Here is a 19197-nt window from a genome sequence, read left to right on the forward strand (position 1 = left end):
AGCCCGACGACGTCTCCCGTGCCTTGATCCAGCAAGGAGAGAGGGAGAGTGAGGGAGTCCTGGATTAGGGCGTGTCCGGATGGCCGGACTATACCTTCGGCCGGACTCCTGGACTATGAACATACGAGATTGAAGACTTCGTCCCGTGTCCAGAAGGGACTTTCTTTGGCGTGGAAGGCAAGCATTGGCAATACGGATATGTAGATCTCCTACCATTGTAACCGACTCTGTGTAACCCTAGCCCTCTCCGGTGTCTATATAAACCAGAGAGTGTTAGTCCGTAGGACGAACAACAATCATACCATAGGCTAGCTTCTAGGATTTAGCCTCTCTGATCTCGTGGTAGATCTACTCTTGTACTATCCATATCATCAATATTAATCAAGCAGGACGTAGAGTTTTACCTCCATCAAGAGGGCCCGAACCTAGGTAAAACATCGTGTCCCCTGCCTCCTGTTACCATCCGACCTAGACGCACAGTTCGGGACCCCCTACCCGAGATCCACCGGTTTTGACACCGACATTGGTGCTTTCATTGAGAGTTCCTCTGTGTCGTCACTTTTAGGCCCGATGGCTTCTCCAATCATCAACAATGATGCAATCCAGGGTGAGACTTTTCTCCCCGGACAGATCTTCGTATTCGGTGGCTTTGCACTGCGGGCCAATTCGCTTGATCATCTAGAGCAGATCGAAAGCTACGCCCCTGGCCATCAGGTCAGATTTGGAAGTTTGAACTACACGACCGACATCCGTGGAGATTTGATCTTCAATGAATTCGAGCCACAGCCGAGCGTGCTGCACTGTCACGATGGGCATGATTTAGCTCTGCCGCCGAACAGTGACCTGGAGGCCGCACCTGTGTCCGCTTTGACCCCTAGCTCAGAGCCGATCACACCAACCGAGGATGGGTGGTTAGACACCGCCTCGGGGGATGCAATCTCTACGGCGATCGAGCCGAGCACCAGCCCTATTCTCTGCGAAGCCCGTGACTCCAAGGAGCCGGACTCCTCTCCGAACTCCGAGCCCTCTACGCCCCGACCGATCAAACCCGATTGGGCACCGATCATGGAGTTCACCGCCGCGGACATCTTTCGGCACTCGCCCTTCGGTGATATTCTGAATTCACTAAAGTCTCTCTCTCTGTCAGGAGAGCCCTGGCCGGACTATGGTCGGCAAGGTTGGGATGCGGATGATGAAGAAATTGAAAGCCCACCCACTACCCACTTCGTAGCCACTGTCGATGATTTAACCGACATGCTCGACTTCGACTCCGAAGACATCGACGGTATGGATGCCGATGCAGGAGACGATCAAGAATCAGCGCCTATAGGGCACTGGAAAGCCACCTCGTCGTGTGATATATACATGGTGGACACCCCAAAAGAAGGCAATGGCGATGGAACAATGGAGGATGACCCCTCCAAGAAGCAGCCTAAGCGTCGGCGTCAGCGGCGCCACTCTAAATCCTGCCAAAACAAAAACGGTGATTCCGGAACGGGGGATAATAACACCCCGGACAGTGTCGAAGACAACCACCTCCAGCAAGATTCAGCACAGGAGGATAGAGAAGCCAGCCCTCATGAGAGAGCGGCAGCCAGAGAGGTCGAGGACGATAATTATATGCCTCCCTCCGAAGATGAGGCAAGCCTCGACGACGACGAATTTGTCATGCCGGAGGATCCCGTCGAACAAGAGCATTTCAAACATAGGCTTATGGCCACGGCGAGCAGCCTCAAGAAAAAATAGCAACAACTTAGAGCTGATCAGGATTTGCTAGCCGACAGATGGACTGAAGTCCTTGCGGCCGAAGTGTCTGAACTCGAACGCCCCTCGAAGAGCTACCCAAAGCGCAGGTTGCCACCCCAATTAGAGGAGGAATCACTTAAACCTACATCACCAGCGGATGTTGCGGCCGACCGGCCACCCCGTGGCCGCGACAGAGAGGCCTCTCGGCCCTCCACTCAAGTCACACCCCGGCGCCGCTCAAAAACTACCAAGGCATGGGAAAATGCGCCAGACCTACGAGACACATTGGAGGACAAGGCAAGGCAAACAAGATCGATCTACGGTTCACGTGGGTGCCCCACGGCACGAGACGGTACTCGTCACACCGGATATAGTAAATCTGGCCGGGCCGAACACAGTAGAAAAAGCTCGTTTGAGCTGCGTCGTGATATAGCCCAGTACAGAGGCGCCGCACACCCACTATGCTTCACAGATGAAGTAATGGATCATCAAATCCCTGAGGGTTTCAAACCCGTGAACATCGAATCATATGATGGCACAACGGATCCTGCGGTATAGATCGAGGACTATCTCATTCATATCCACATGGCCCGCGGTGATGACTTACACGCCATCAAATACCTCCCACTCAAGCTTAAAGGACCAGCTCGGCATTGGCTTAACAGCTTGCCAGCAGAATCAATTAGTTGTTGGGAGGACCTGGAAGCCGCATTCCTCGACAATTTCAAGGGCACTTATGTGCGACCACCAGACGCCGATGACCTAAGCCAAATAATTCAGCAGCCAGAGGAATCGGCCAGACAATTCTGGACACGGTTCCTAACCAAGAAAAATCAAATTGTCGACTGTCCGGACGCAGAGGCCTTAGCAGCCTTCAAGCATAACATCCGTGACGAGTGGCTTGCACGGCACCTAGGATAGGAAAAGCCGAAATCTATGGCAGCCCTCACGACACTTATGACCCGCTTTTGCACAGGAGAAGACAGCTGGCTAGCTCGCAGCAATAACATGACCAAGAACCCTGGTAATTCGGATACCAAGGACAGCAGTGGCAGGTCACATTGCAACAAGAAAAAGCGCCGCATTAACGGCGACAATGCTGAGGATACGATAGTTAACACCGCATTCAGAGGCTCTAAACCCGGTCAGCGGAAAAAACCATTCAAAAGAAATACTCCGGGCCCGTCCAGTTTGGACTGAATACTCGACCGCTCATGCCAGATACATGGCACCCTCGAAAAACCAGCCAATCACACCAACAGGGATTGTTGGGTGTTCAAGCAAGCAGGCAAGTTAAATGCCGAAAGCAGAGACAAGGGGCTGCATAGCGATGACAAGGAGGAGCCCCAACCGCCGAACAACAGTGGACAGAAAGGTTTCCCCCCACAAGTGCGGACGGTGAACATGATATACGCAACCCACGTCCCCAAGAGGGAACGGAAGCGTGTGCTAAGGGACGTATACGCGATGGAGCCAGTCGCCCCAAAGTTCAACCCATGGTCTTCCTGCCCGATCACTTTTGATCGAAGGGACCACCCCACTAGCATCCGTCATGGCGGATTCGCCGCATTGGTTCTAGACGGAATTATTGATGGATTTCACCTCACTAGAGTCCTTATGGACGGCGGCAGTAGCCTGAACCTGCTTTATCAGGATAAAGTGCGGAAAATGGGCATCAATCCCTCGAGGATTAAACCCACCAGAACAACCTTTAAAGGCATCATACCAGGTGTAGAAGCCAACTATACAGGCTCAGTTACACTTGAAGTGGTCTTCAGATCTCCGGATAATTTCCGAAGCGATGAGTTAATCTTTGACATAGTCCCGTTCCGCAGTGGCTATCATGCACTGCTCGGGCGAACCACATTTGCCAAGTTCAATGTGGTGCCGCACTACGCATACCTCAAGCTCAAGATGCCAGGCCCTCGAGGCATCATCACGGTCAATGGAAACACCGAACGCTCTCTCTGAACGGAGGAGCATACGGTGGCTATCACAGCGGAAGTACAAAGCAACCTCTCATGGCAATTCTCCAGTCCGGCCATTAAACGTCCGGACACCGTCAAACGCGCCCGGAGTAACCTACAACAAGACCGCCTGGCACGTTCCGAGCAAGAGTAGCAATGCGGCCCCAACCCCAGCCCTCACGAACTTGCGAAACCAGTGTTGCGCGTACATAACTACGCTCTAGAAATACCATGGGCACAGGGGGAGGGGCACCATCACGGCACGCCCGAAACGCGGCTTAAACCGCACTAGGGGCTGCCGATTTATTAATTTTCTCTTATTTTTAGGACTCCATTCTTCGAAAGGCTTGTCCGGCAGTACAATTGCCGCACAAACGATACAACCAGGGAAGTAGAAAGCTACGCCACACTACGGAACTCTAAGGTGGTCTCTATAACGAGTAGTATACCTGTTTCGCATAACATACCGCAGCTCGCCTCTGGAAAGGACATACATGATAGTCCTATCTTTTGCTTCGCACTATTTGTATCATTCTGCTTTGATCGCAGCTTTTTTAAATAAACAATGCATAACTTTCGTCTATTATTGCATTACCTATTTTTTACGAATATATGTTCATTAATGACATGTTGCACCCGTAAACTTTGGTACGGCTAATACGCCAGGGGCTTAAGTACCCGACAACATGGTGTGAGAAGTCCGAACACTTTCACAAGTGCGGCACCCCGAACTTATAGCATTATATGCATCAGCTCCGAATCATGTCTTGGGTCAATAGTTGGGTTTGCCCGGCTCCTATGTTTTGGTACCTTACGTTCCATCATATCGGCTAAGGTAGCACTTGGAGAACTACTGCGATTGTGCCCCAGTTGAGCTGGGCTAAGAACCTCAGTAGCGAAAGCTAAAACTGACCGTCATGATGAGGCGAGAGCTGGTCGCTGTTCAAGAGGTTTTCGAGTCCCTAAAGACTTATGCCGCCTAGAGCAAGGAGTCGGCTTTGTCTGGCCTAGGCGTGGATAGCGCCCCGAACTCGGTCTTCCGAACACTAGGGGCTTCGCCAAAATTTAAAATTATAGAATTGTATGGCTAAGTGAGAGTGTTCAAGCACTATAGTCCGATTGCCTTGTTCGTTGTGTTGAGCGCCTCCCACGAAGGGCCCAAGAATGGGAAAAAGAGTGCTCATGTTTATCCCGAACACCCCAGCACTCGTGCCATGTGGGCAGAAGCCGATGACTCGCCATTTCTCAAATTTGATAAACGGCCGCACAGAAGGTAATATTTTAAATTCAAAAAGCATTGCTTAGCGCACATGAACAAGTTTTCAGCGCAAAGGACAAAATGAGCGAGTTCACTGAAAAATTACATTCATGGAACATCCATCCGCCACAAGGCGGGCACCCTTCAGAACACCCTCATAATACATCTCGGGCTTGCGATGCTCCTTGCCCGGCGGTGGCCCGTCCTTCACAAGCTTCTCAGCATCCAGCTTGCCCCAGTGCACCTTCGCACGGGTAAGCGGCCTACGAGCACCGTCGATGCATACGGAGTGCTTGATGACTTCGAGCCTTGGACAGGCCTCCACCGGCCGCCTCACCAGCCCGAAGTAGCTCCCAGGCATGGCCTCTCCAGGCCACAGCCGGACTATAAGGCCCTTCATGGCCTGTTCAGCCACCTTATGGAGCTCGACCAGCTGTTTCAGCTGGTCGCTTAAGGGCACCGGGTGTTCGGCCTCAGCATACTGAGACCAGAACACCTTCTTCGTCGAGCTTCCCTCCTCGGCGCGGTAGAAGGCGGCGGCATCCGACAAGCTACGGGGAAAGTCTGCGAATGCTCCTGGAGAGCTCCGGATTCGGGTAAGTGACAAGTAAATCACTTTTACGTGCTTGCTTTGCATAAAGAATGCCTTACCCGCCGCTATCTTTTTTACTGCCTCAATCCCTTGGAGGGCCTTCTGGGCTTCGGCCATGGCAGACTTGGCATCTTCAATGGCCGCCGCGAGCTCAGACTCTCGCGTCTTCGAGTCAAGCTCCAAACTCTCATGTTTTTTCTTGAGAGCCTGGAGCTCTTGCTGCACCTCGCCAACCTGCGTCTCATGCTTCTCCCGCTCGGTGCGCTCCATGGCCGCCCTCTTTTCGGCCTCGGATAGTGCTTGCTTAAGGGTCGCCACCTCAGTTGTGGCCCCTATAATAGTCGTGTTAATCCTGTCACTTTTTGCAATTGCACCTTTCACATATTTCAATAAGGTATTTCTTACCTTCCTTCTCCTCGAGCTGCTGCTTGGCTAGGCCGAGCTCTTGCTCGGACCGCTCGAGGTTCTGCTTCAGCGTATCCAGATCCGCAGTTAGTGCAGCGGAGGCCAGCAGCGAAGCCTGCATACGCATATTGACTTGATTATGTTAGATTCATGCGATTATTAGATCCTCTATTCGGCTTTTCTTTCCGAATGCCGAACAGAGCATCAGGGGCTACTGTCTATGCGGTAATATTTTTACATATTCTTTACTTACCTCAAAGCCTGTTAGAAGGCTGGCACAGGCTTCAGTCAGTCCGCTCTTGGCGGACCGAACCTTCTGGATCACCACACTCATAACAGTGCGGTGCTCCTCGTCGATGAAGGCGCCGTTAAGCGTCTTCAGCAAATTGTCCGGTGCCTCCGGTTGGATGAAGGTCACTGGCTCGGTAGGCTTGCTCCTCGTGGAAGGAGGCTGCCTACCAGAGTCCGGAACCGTTGAAGGTTCCGGCGCGATGTCCGGCTCAAGGTCGGACTTGGAGCCCTTGGGGGTTCTATCCCCTTTACGCCTGGAGTCCGGGAGGTTGCCTTGCGGCGCCTCCAGGACCACCTCCTCCTGACTTGGAACCTGTTGGGACGCCTCCTCGGCGCCGTTTGTAGGGTGGGGGGAGGAAGCCGTCGGAAGCGAATTCACATACGACGAGTCCAGGGAGCCGCTCGACGACTCGTCGAGCCTGCCCTTAGGCGGACTGCACAATCATGTTTGACGTAAGGAAATGTTGTGCAATGTGGGAATACTATGAATCACTCTGGTATCCGGATACTTACGATCTCGCCAGGGGCTTGGCCCTGTGCAGCCACTCCTCTTCGCCGTCGTCGACGTTGGTGGAGCCGTCCGGAGGAAGGGTTTTCCCCTTCTTGGACCCTTCGGCCTCCCCAGTTGGGGCGGTGTCGGGGAAACTGATCCACCAACACCTATGGGGATAGGGCCCCTTTCGGTTCGGAGGGGGGCGGAGGCCGCGCAAAGAGCGGATCGAGGCAGTACACGCGAGCAATTTTACCCAGCTTCGGGCCGCACGGATGCGTAAAACCCTACTGCTGCTTGTTTGTGTGTATTGAATCCTTGCTCAGGAGCGATTGACGCTATCAGACCGAGCGTGGGAGTGTTTCTGGTGTTTCGAATGAGCCGAACCCCTTCTACGTTGCGCTTGGGCCTCCTTTTATACTTTCAAGGGGTCACCGACAGGTGGCAACGTAGACTAGAAGGGTAAAAATGGAAAAGGATGCGGTAGGTGCAGCTACCGCTACTGTGGACACAGTGCACCCTACCTAACTCTGACGGCAGGGGACAAGGTCATTGAATGCCCGTCTGAGTTGCCTAAACAGTGCAAAAAGTGACCGTTAGGAGCGCCACCATTCGCCACGATGGCCTCCTCTTCATCTCCGCTTGCCACCGCGTACCCCTGGCTGCACAGGTTCCCGCCACGCGCCCCTGAGAAAGCCTCATGGCGACACACGGGCGGGTGCGCTGGAGCGTGGGTATGGGGTGGCAGCTAGCCCTCGGCAAGTACCTTGCCGGGGTCGTCGTCTTGTCGCGTCCGGAAGCTTGTCCCTCGCTGGATCTTGCCGGGACGTGTGGTGCGTCGCGGTAAGTTTCTTGTGGCGCCTTGGTTGGCCTTCCCGGCAAGCTCCTCTTGCGGGGGTCTTGTCTTTTCATCTTAAATACTTTGTTCTTGAATGGCTCCAAGGGAAACTTGGAGGGTCTTTGGCGGTCGCCCGGCAAGCCTTTGCCGCGGGGTGCTGCAACTGCCCGTGCACAAGTTCGGGATACTAAGGTACCCCTACTTTAGTACACCGACAGGAGCCCCCGGGCCTGGGCCATACACGGTGCCGAGCGTTGTTGGGCCAGGCCCAAAACAGGGCACGTGCACGCGCGGCCTGGGTCCTCACCAAATCTCGCTCCGTATCCACCGCACCCCCCGCAACGGCACGCGTCAATCACGGCATCGTGGGGGAGATCATGGGTGGTTCTTTATTCGGAAAGAGCGCAACGTCCGCCCCCTCCTCCTTATAAGCAGGGGAAACAGGGGTATTTCCCCTATCTTCGCCATTTGCTGCTGCAATCTCAGAAACCTCCGCCGCCCTCCTCCGCTTCCAAAGTCGAAAGAGAGCAGCGCTCCGCTCCCGTCGCCGCCGCCACTACCAGCGCTGTCGATCTCCCCCACCGCCTCCGCCATGGCTCCGAAGCCCGGAAAGGGGAAGGCCGCGAAAGCTGTGAAGTCGACCGAAGCGCAGCGGCTTGAGGCGCTGCGGAAAGAGCGGGCCACCTTCCTCCCCGAGCTCTCCGCAAAGGATCTGAGGGAGTGGTACTATCTCTTCTGGTCGACGGAGACACGGGCGCATCCGCGCACAAAGGTACTCTCCGCCATCACCTCGCAAGAAGCTCCAGTTGGCGGGTACCCTTTCTTTGCCGTGTTCTTCTACTGCGGGCTCTGCCCGCCATTCTCTGATTTCTTCTGTGATATCATGAACACCTACGGGCTCCACCTCCTTGATTTTACCCCCAACGCCGTCTTGACCATGGCAGTTTTCGCCCATCTATGCGAAAACTTTGTCGGAGTCCACCCCAACGTAGCTCTCTTCCGCCATTTCTTCATGCCCCGTGTCGAGAGAGGGGAAACCCTTGCCGGGGGGATCGCCTGGATCTCGCGAGCCGGCAAGAAGGAGACCTATCTGGAGGGGGAGCTCCGCAGCAAGTGGGATGAGTGGAGAGCAAACTGGTGCTGGGTTGTAGAGGAGAACCCGCAGCCGTTCACCGCCCTGCGCCAAGCCCCAGCAGTGCGAGGCAATGATTGGAGCGCTCTGTCCGCGGACGATGACAAGTTGAAGATCGCCACCACCCGGATCTTGCGCCTCAGGCTTGCCGGGTTGACTGTAGGAGCTGTCGGCGCAGATTTCCTTCGCCGGCGCATCGCCCCTCTTCAGGCGAGGGGGAGACTCGCCTGGGAATTTGGAGGCCCGGCAGACATCATGAGGTTGCGCCCAGGCCTCAACTTCAATTTCACCGTCATAGAATTGGACGGGATACTTAAGGAAATATTCAAGCACGACCCGCAGCATCCCGAGTGGTTCAGGTTGCCGGCAGGCGTCATGCCTCTGTGTAACAACTCCTTGCGCGACCGCATCTGCGCAATGATGCCGTTGTGTGACTCGCACGGGATCGCTCCAACTTGGCAAGAGCCCGCCGGCGACGTCGTGCAGCAGTTCTTCGACAGCCTAGTGGAGGTGGCGGTCAATGCTGACGAGAAGAAGCTCCTCACCCGCGACACCACTGATCAAGATATGGAGCGCATCGCCACCAGGGCAGAAGAGGCGGTGGCAGCCGCGGCCGCGGGTGAATTCGGGTTCACCGTGGAGGAAGCGGACGCAGCGTTGGCGATGAGTCTTGCCGAACGGGAGCAGCCCGAAGAGGAAGAAGAGCTCGCCGCGCCCGACGCCGAGTCGAACGAGCCCGCCGAGGGTGCGAGCGGCCCGCCATCTCCGAGGAGCTTGTCGCGAGCAGGGCCCGCAGCGCAGCCCCCAGCGCAGCCAAGAAGGCGCCTCCGCAGGGTCGGTGACGTAGCAGGGCGGCAAGTGGGCCAACAGCCGCAGCATCGCGCGACGCACTCTACCGCGGCAAGTACGGTTGCCGCGGGAGCGCCTCCCGCCGCAGCGACAACTGAAGCGGGGCCGTCTCGGGCTGGCGCCGCAGTCCCCGCCAAGCGGCCAAGGGATCCCACCCCTCCACCTCGTCACGTCGGAGGTGGGCCGAACTTCGACCTCTCCGCGCTCAGCTCCGACGAGGAAGAGGAAGAAGAGTAAGATTCCCTTGTTGTTCTTGTAGTTCTTCAACTTGCTGATCTTGTCTTGCATCTGATCTGATCCACCCTGGGCTCTTCCTTTTCAGGACTCTGGCCCAGAGGGCGGCGAAGAGGGCCAAGGCTCAGGTGGTGGTCATTGAGGACGAGCCCACTGCGACGACAGGAGGCGCACCCGAGACCACCTTGCCGGATCCGGCCATCACTTCGCAGAGCAGCCCCCAGCACAGCCCCCAGCGTAAGCATATGGTTTACTTTCTGCTTCTGGGTGCGCGTGGTTGCTCTTTTCCTTTGTTGACATCTGATCACTGGTTTGTTTGTGCAGGAGCAGAACAGCTTCATCAGGAGGGCATGGTGATCTCCTCCGACTCGTCGTCTGCTTCGACTATGCCGCCAAGGGCGGACCCCCCGGCAAGGGAGCATTCTCCGGTAAGGGAGGAGCCTCCGGCAAGGGAGGAGTCTCCGGCAAGGGACAGCGCTAACGATCCGCCAGTGGTGGAGGCCATGACAGCAGATCCTAGCACACGTAGTCCTTCTTGCCCGAAACTTTCCTTGTAGTCTTCTGCTGATTTTTCTTCTTGAGTGCTTGTTTGACTACTCATTCTTCTCCGGTCGTCAGGTCCACCCTCTGCGGATCCGATGGAGATCGAGGCGGGCGGCGGAGAGGACGCGCGCGGCAACACTGATGATGCCGCGGCCGCCGAAGACGGAGCTGGTGCCGATGAGCCTGCCGGTGAAGAGGCGGCCAAGGCTGCCGCCGAGGAAGCTGGCGGGGGATCTGGCGATCGCACTGACGGCCCTGAGGCCGCAGGAGCGTCAGGCGCTGCACCGACCGCCGATCCCTCCGCCGCTGCCGCAGCGTCAGGCTCCGAGGAGCCCCAGCCCGGCGCCTATCTGAAGGCTGGCGAGGGCATCTTCATCAAGCTCCCTTGGGCGTCGAGCTCCAGGGCGCCGATGGAAGGAGAAGCTCTGGATGGGGAGGTGCTTGCCTCCGCCGGGTTGTCGATTGTCGACGCGCCGGGAAGCAGCAGCGGCGAGCCTGAGGAGGAGCGGCTGCTACGGAGGCTGCTGGCGCTCTACCGCGCCCGCCAAGTCAAGTTGGAGTCCCGGAAGCGCTTGTCGTGAGGGCGAGCGTGGACATAGAGAAGCGTGCGGAGGAGCTCCGGGGTCTTCGCCAAGAAACTCTCCGGGCCTTGGCGAAGGAGCGGGAGCAGCTTGCTGAGGAGCGGAAGGCCTTCCTCCTTGAGAAGGCTTAGGCTGCAGAGCAGCAGCGGCTCACCGGTGAGAAGCTGTACGCGCGAGAAGGCGAGCTGACTCAGCGGAAAGTGAACCTCGACAGACACGAAGAGGAGCTTGCCGCGCGCGAACGGGCACTTGGCGGGACGCTCCAAGAGGCAAAGGATGCGGCTGCGGCTGCCGAGGCCGCCAAGAAAGAATTGGAGGCAAAGGTGGCGCAGCTAGAAGCTGATCTGAAGGTTGGTGGCGAAGAGCTTGCCGCGCTCAAGCTAGAGCGCGAGAAGGACGCCCTTGCCCACGGTGAGCTGCAGGGCCGACTCGCCGAGAGGGGCAAGGAACTGAGCGCCGCCAAGGATTCCAACGCAGATCTGACGCTGAAGCTGGCCACCTTGACGGAGACGTTGGACAGCGCCAGGAAACGGGAGGCAGACTTGAAGAAAGACATCAAGGCCAACGATGCGCTACTGGCGAGGGCCGCCGAAACCCAGAATCTCCTCGGAGATACCGTGGCGCTCTGGACGGAGGGCCTCGTGAATGTTGCTGCAGTCATTGAAGAGGAGCTGGTGCAGTTGGGGGTGGAAGGCTTCGGGTACTCCTCCGACGAGAACCTCCAACCCAGCGCCAAGCTCACTCTGTTCTTCAAAGGCGTGGCGGCGGCGCTCCAGCAACTCCGGGAACGGATCCCAAAGCAGTTGGCCGACGAGTCACGCTCGATTTGTGCCGGAGTTCTGGAGAAGGTGCTGGTGAAGGTGGCCGTCCGCAATCCGGGCCTCAACCTCACCAACGTCCTCAAGAGGCTGCCGGCGGACGCTGATCTTGACGCACTTAAGGCCCTCGTCGCACCCATTGTGGACAGGGTGAACGAGGTCAAAAGGGTTGACGGCGGTCGCGTAGATTAGGCCGTCCGTTTTCTTCTTTTCTTGTCGCTGCCAGTCATGTCATGGGAACACTTTATTAGAGGCGCGACAAGTTATTTTTGTAATATAACTCTATCTTAGGCAAAAAATTGCTGTGTTACTTCCTTTACTCGACTCTTGGCTTTGTATGGTTCTGCCCTACGCTTTCTAGGGAAACTTGCCGGTGCAGGCACCCTTGCCGCGAGCGCCGAGTGCGGAACTTCAGCAGCCTGCTGGCGGGGTCGCTACCGACAAGCAACCTTGTCGCAACTAGTTGCAGCTCACTTAAGTTGTTGAGCGACTCGAAACAAAGTAAGGGCGCTAGCGGCTCACTTAAGTTGCTGAGCGGACTCGAAGCAAAGTAAGGGCGCTAGCAGCTCACTTAAGTTGTTGAGCGGACTCGAAACAAAGTAAAGGCGCAACTAGCTACGAGTTGGTTCCTCCGCGCACAGGTTTTCCATACAAAGCACGGTCGTTCAAGGAAAATAACTCAAAAACTTAAAAAACTGATTGCTCAAACTTTAGCAACTTAGCTTTTCTGTCGTCTGCTTCCCGGCAAGGAGAAACTTTCTTGAACGGCCTGGTCCACACCATTATCTTCTCCTTTCCCCCCCGGTAAACCTTGTGGGCGAGGGAACCTTCCTTCTTTTGAGAAAGAAACAGAGAAATAAAGTAATGATATGGAGCCTTGGGCTCGTTATTGCTTACCGGGGTCTGGTGCTGCACAAAGTGTCAGATAACATATGCGAAAAAGGATTATAGCATAAAAAAACTGACAAGATGTGCGGGGCACATGAACTTTACTGGTGCACGGGGTCTGCGCCCGGCTTTGTACAAAGGATTACATGCAACAGCGGCAAGACTTGTACAAAAGGTGGTTGCCGGAAAAGCTTCCGGCAACCGCGCCCTACGGGTAAAACTTACGAAGATGTTCTATGTTCCAGGAGTTGCTCACCGGAATGCCATCTTCGGTCTCAAGGCGGACAGCGCCGGGCCTAGTGACTCGTTTCACCCGATAAGGGCCTTCCCACTTTGGCGTCAACTTGTTGGAATTCTTGGCGGACTGAACACGCCGAAGAACAAGGTCGCCTTCCTCGAAGCTCCTGGCTTTAACTTTGCGGCTATGGTAGCGACGCAAAGCTTGCTGGTAGCGAGCGGCTCGCACAGCAGCCTGAAGACGGTCTTCCTCAAGGAGCAGCGCGTCATCTTGCCGCAGCTGCTCTTGCTCAAGCTCATCATAAGCGAGCACTCGAGGTGACCCGTATACGAGTTCCGTGGGGAGAACTGCCTCTGCTCCATAGACTAGAGCGAAAGGTGTCTGGCCAGTGGCTTGATTTGGTGTCGTTCTGATTGACCAAAGAACCACCGGCAGCTCCTCGATCCAGTTTTTTCCGCACTTGTGCAGCCTGTCGAAAGTTCTGGTCTTGAGCCCGCGCAGCACTTCAGCATTTGCCCTCTCTGCTTGACCGTTGCTTCTCGGATGAGCAACAGAAGCGAAGCAGACCTTGGCGCCAAGGTCTTGGACGTACTGCATGAAGGTGAGGCTCATGAATTGCGTGCCGTTGTCGGTGATGATCCTGTTAGGGATCCCGAAACGGCAAACAATCGACCTGAAGAACTTGACTGCTGACTGTGCTGTCACCTTCCTCACTGGCTGCACTTCCGGCCACTTTGTGAACTTGTCGATTACAACGTACAAGTACTCAAAGCCCCCGACAGCTCGGGGGAAGGGGCCGAGGATGTCGAGCCCCCAGACCAAAAATGGCCAGGATAAAGGGATCGTCTGGAGAGCTTGAGCTGGTTGGTGTATCTGTTTGGAGTGGAACTGGCACGCTTCACACTTGGTTACTTGTGCAGTTGCATCCTGGAGGGCTGTCTGCCAAAAGAAGCCTTGCCGGAAAGCCTTGCCGGCAAGTGCCCTTGCGCCTATGTGGTGACCACATATGCCTCCATGTATCTCTGCCAACAACTTTTGTCCTTCTTCCCGGCGAATACACTTCAATTTCACACCGTTGAGTCTTCTTCTGTACAGTATGCTATCGACAAACTGGTACATACTTGACTGCCGGGCTACTCTTTCCGCTTCTTCTTGCTCTTCGGGAAGCTCTCCTGTCTGAAGGAAATGGACAATCTGCTGTGCCCATGCTGGAGCTTGTGGCTCGACAACAAGGACTAAAGGCGTATCTGCTGCTGCGGGAACATCCGCTTCTACGGCAAGGACTTGCGGCCCTGCCGGAGCTTGATGTTCCCCGGCAAGCTTGCCAGAGCAAAACTTGTCGGGAGCGTCTGCTTCGACGGAACAAACCATAAGGTTTGCCGGAGCAGACTGCCCCTCAGCATCCTTGGTGTTGATCTTGGGGACTTTCTTGGCGGCGGCTTCGGGGAGCTCTGCCGGAAAGTAGTCACCGGAAACCAACTTCCTCTTCTTGCTTTGTTCAGTTGATGGTGTTATGGATGGTTGAGTCAACTTGAGCACAAAGATCCCTAGTTCCACAGGTACTTTTAGTGCGGCGCACTTTGACAGGCCATCAGCAATGTCATTCTGAGCTCTTGGGATATGCTCCATTTGTAGGCCGTCAAAGTGCTCTTCTAGCTTCCTCACTTCATCAACATATGCTTCCATCAACGGACTCTGGTAATTCTTGTTCACTTGGCGGACGACAAGCTGTGAGTCACCCCAGACAATGAGCTTCTTGATCCCAAGGTCTGCTGCGATTCTGAGACCGGCAAGCAATCCTTCATACTCTGCAGTATTGTTGGTTGCTTGCTCTTTGGGAAAGTGCATCTGGACTACGTACTTGAGGTGCTCTCCGGTGGGTGCGACAAGCAGCACGCCTGCACCGGCGCCTTGCAGCGAGAAGGCACCATCAAAGTACATCAGCCACTCCTTGCTTGTCTCTTTGACGGGGATGCTTGTCTCTGGAATTTCTTCGTCTGGGGTTCGCGTCCACTCTGCTATGAACTCTGCCAATGCTCTGCTTTGGATAGTTGAAGTGCTCTCAAACTTCAGGCCAAAGCTTGACAGTTCCAGCGCCCACTCGACAATCCTGCCTGTTGCTTTTGGATTCTGCAGTATCCTCTTCAGCGGAAAGCGAGTGACAACTGCGATCTCGTGTGCCTGGAAGTAATGGCGCAGCTTTCTCGAGGCCATGAGAAGGCCGAAAAGCAATTTTTGCACACCAGAGTACCTCGACCTAGCCCCCTGGAGAAGGGAGCTGACAAAGTAAACTGGGCGCTGCACCATCTTCTTCTGCACCTCCTTGCACGTCTGCGCAGATTCATCTTTGTCGGGACCAGAGCTTGTTGAAGAAGCCCCCTGCTTGTCGCTGGATTCACTTGTCGCGGTCGCTGGCTCATCATCCGCCTCCCTCTCCGCTACTAACGCAGCACTAACCACTTGATTGGTTGCCGCTAGGTACAGCAGCAACTTCTCTTGTGGCTTAGGTGCGACAAGTATTGGAGTGGAGGACAGGTACCTCTTCAAGTCCTGCAGCGCATCCTCCGCTTCTGGAGTCCATTTCATTGGACCTGCCTTTTTCAATATTTTGAAAAACGGCAGGGCACGCTCAGCAGACTTAGAGATAAACCTGCTGAGAGCAGCCACGCAACCAGCAAGCCTTCGCACATCCTTGACGCGCTTCGGTGCTTCAATCTGCTCGATGGCCTTGATCTTGTCGGGGTTGGCTTCAATTCCCCGCTGAGACACAAAGAACCCGAGAAGCTTGCCGGAAGGGACTCCAAACATGCACTTCTCGGGGTTGAGCTTGAGGTTGATCTTGCGCAGATTTGCAAAAGTTTCTTCTAAATCTTGGATCAGGGTAGCCTTGTCCTTACTCTTGACCACTATATCATCCATGTAGGCTTCCACATTTCTGTGTATCTGTGGCTCAAAAGCGACATGGACTACCCTTGCAAATGTTGAACCAGCATTCTTCAACCCAAAGGGCATCCGTACAAAACAGTATGTGCCGCAAGGGGTGATAAATGCGGTTTTTTCCTCATCCTCTTCTGCCATGAAGATTTGATGGTATCCTGAATATGCATCAAGAAATGAAAGCAAATCACATCCAGCTGTGGAGTCAACAATCTGGTCAATGCGCGGCAAGGGAAATGGATCTTTGGGACAAGCTTTATTGACATCAGTGAAGTCTATACAAAGCCTCCATTTCCCGTTCGCCTTGCGCACGACTACAGGATTGGCCAACCACGTGGGATGGAGCACTCCTCTGACAAGGCCTGCTGCTTCCAATTTCCTGATCTCTTCTGCAATGAACTCTTGGCGCTCCACTGCTTGCTTCCTGACTTTCTGCTTGACGGGCCGAGCATGAGGACAAACGGCTAGGTGGTGCTCAATTACTTTCCTGGGAACACCGGGGATATCAGACGGTTGCCATGCAAACACGTCGACATTCGCCCGCAGGAAAGCAATGAGCGCGCTTTCCTATTTGGGGTCAAGCGTGGCACTGATGGTGAAGGTACCACCAGTGCCGTCCTCCTTGGCGGACACCTTCTTGGTCTCGGGTGGAGCTGCCATCGTCTTCTTGCACTTGCCGGTGGAGCTCGATGGTGCGTCCTCGACGGTAGCGCAGCACTCCGAAGAGGTGCGCTTGCCGGAGTGGGCATCAGAGCTCTTGCCGGACTTTGTCTTCTTCTTCCCCCCGGGAGCTTCAGCGGCAAGTGTGTTGTGATCAGCTGCGGCTGCTGCTTCCCGGTAGATCTTGTCGGCGCAGATAAGGGCATCCTTCTTGTCGCCGGGGATAGAGATGACACTTATCGGGCCTGGCATCTTGAGCATGTTGTATGCATAGTGAGAGGCTGCCATAAACTTGGCGAGCGCTGGACGGCCAAGGATCCCATTGTAGGGCAATGGAAAATCGGCAACGTCAAATGTGACCCTCTCAGTTCTGAAATTCAGCTCGCTGCCAAATGTGACCGGCAGCGTGATCTTCCCCTTCGGCTTGCTCCTTCCCGGGTTGATTCCTTGGAATGTGCCGGTCTCTTCGAGCTCGCTATCAGGGATCTGGAGTTTCTGAAGGACCGCGGAGGAGATCAGATTCAAGCCGGCCCCGCCGTCAACTAGCATCTTCGTGACCTTGAGGTTGCGGATAGTTGGTGAAACCAACATCGGCAAGCACCCGACCGCAGTTACGCGATCAGGATGATCCTCAATGTCGAAGATGATAGGCGTGCTGGACCATTTCAGAGGCTTGCGTGACTCTACGGATGGTTCCGTTGCATTAACCTCCCGCATCCACTCCTTGAGTTGGCGGTGCGAAGTATGCAGAGAAGCACCACCGTCAACGCACAGGACCTCTGTAGATTTCTAAAATTCCTGCTCATCGGCCTCATCATCATCCACGTCTTCATCATCGTCGTCGTCTTCATCCTTGTCGCGGCCACGGGGAGGCCTATCTCCTTGCCGCTGCTTGGCCTTGCCGCGGCGTCCTCCCCGGCCGGGACGTTTCTTGCCGGATCCACCAGTTCCTTCATGGGCCTTCTCCTTGTCGCGTCGCTCGTATTCAGCTTTCTGCAGCTCAACGAGCTGCTCAACCTTCTTGCAACTCTAGAGATCGTGGCCCTTGGTGCGGTGGATCTTGCAATACTGCTTGCCGGAGCCGTCCTGCTTGTCGGCGGCCGCCACAGGCTGGGCCTCCTTGCCGGAGCCACCATCCTTAGCTTCCTTGGTGCCACCTCCGTTGCCGGTCTGCTCGACATCTAGCACTTCCTTGCCCTTCCTCCTTCTGTTGTTCCGCCGCCGGCCTTTCCTTGCCGGGGCGGCATCCTCACTGTCGGATCCTCCTGCTCTTGTACTCTCTCCGGGGAGCCTCCCCTCTTTAGCGCGTGCACACTTGTCGGCCAGGGCGTAAAGCTCGCTGACGTCTCTGATCTTACACATCGCCATCTCCTCCCTCATCCTTCGGTTTCGCATGTTCTGATGGAACGCGCTGATAATCGCGGCGGGGTGGATGTCTGGGATGTTGTGCTGTACACGACTGAATCTCTGGATGTACTTGTGCAGTGGTTCTCCTTCCTTCTGGGCGAGCAGATGAAGATCGCTCTCTCGGCCATGTGGCTTGTGGCCGCCTGTAAAGGTGCTGACAAACTGATGGCATAAATCTGCCCAAGAGGAGATGGAATTGTCTGGCAAGTGCATGAGCTAGGACCTGACGTTGGGCTTGAGTACCAGCGGGAAGTAGTTGGCAAGGATCTTGTCGTCCCGTCCCCCGGCAGCCTGCACCGCGATGGTGTAGATGCTGAGAAACTCCGACGGATGCGTCTTGCCGTCATACTTCTCTGGTACGTCTGGTTTGAAATTCTTTGTGCTGGGCCACTGGACTTGCCGCAGCTCACGGGTGAACGCAGGACAACCTACCGCGTACGGCAGATCGCCTGGTTCCCCTGGCGCATGCATGTCAACAGAGGGCCCAGCGCGCTTGTCGGATTGACGTCGCGCTTCTCTTCGGCGCTCGATGCGGGTTCGAGCGTCTTCTTGTTGTCGTTCATGAAGAACTTGGCGCTGTCGGGGTGGACCCGGCGAGTCGGCGATTTTGGCCTTCGTAGTGGAGAGTGCATGGAAGTCGCACCTCCCCCGGTCTTGTTGCCATCGGCTCGCGTTCGGCTGTCCTGCTGCGGCAGCGAGGTGGTTGGTTGCCACGCAGTGTCGCCGTTGGCAAAGCCAATGAGGCTCTGGATAGTGGCCCTCCATTCGTCGGTCTTGTCCGCCGTCGGAGGATAGTCTAGGAGCAGTTGAGCTCGCGCCAAGGCTTCTGCTGGAGTGGTGGGCGGCGGAGGTGAACGGTGCGAGGAGTGGGGCGTGCTCGGACTCCTAACCACGTTTGAAGGAGCAGTGCCCCTTCCAGGCGACCGTACTTCGCTCGAGCCAGCATGTTGTCGTGCATGTTGGTCTTGAGCGCCATGAGAACCACCAGCTTGATCTTGGCCCATCGGACGTATGGCGCTGCGAATGCCATGACGATGCTGGTCCCGCGCCTCCTGAGAGGGGTGCGGTGCACGCGTGGACGCCAAGGTCTGTGCCGCCTTGTCCTTGGACTTGGCCGCACTGAGGGCTCCCTCGTCGACGCCCATTCTTCCGCCGGCGTCCACTCCACCACCCGTTTGCTCCGGAGGCGGTGAAAGCGACGCAGACGGAACAGCTGCCTCCGAATCCTTCTTCTTCGGTGGCATGTCGAGGAAGACGATGAAGATTTAGCTCGCGCGCACGCCGGATTGGGTTCGCACAATCTCGACGCCCCCTACCTGGCGC

Source organism: Triticum aestivum, chromosome 4A, assembly GCF_018294505.1.
Source record: "Triticum aestivum cultivar Chinese Spring chromosome 4A, IWGSC CS RefSeq v2.1, whole genome shotgun sequence".
Lineage (NCBI taxonomy): Eukaryota > Viridiplantae > Streptophyta > Magnoliopsida > Poales > Poaceae > Triticum > Triticum aestivum.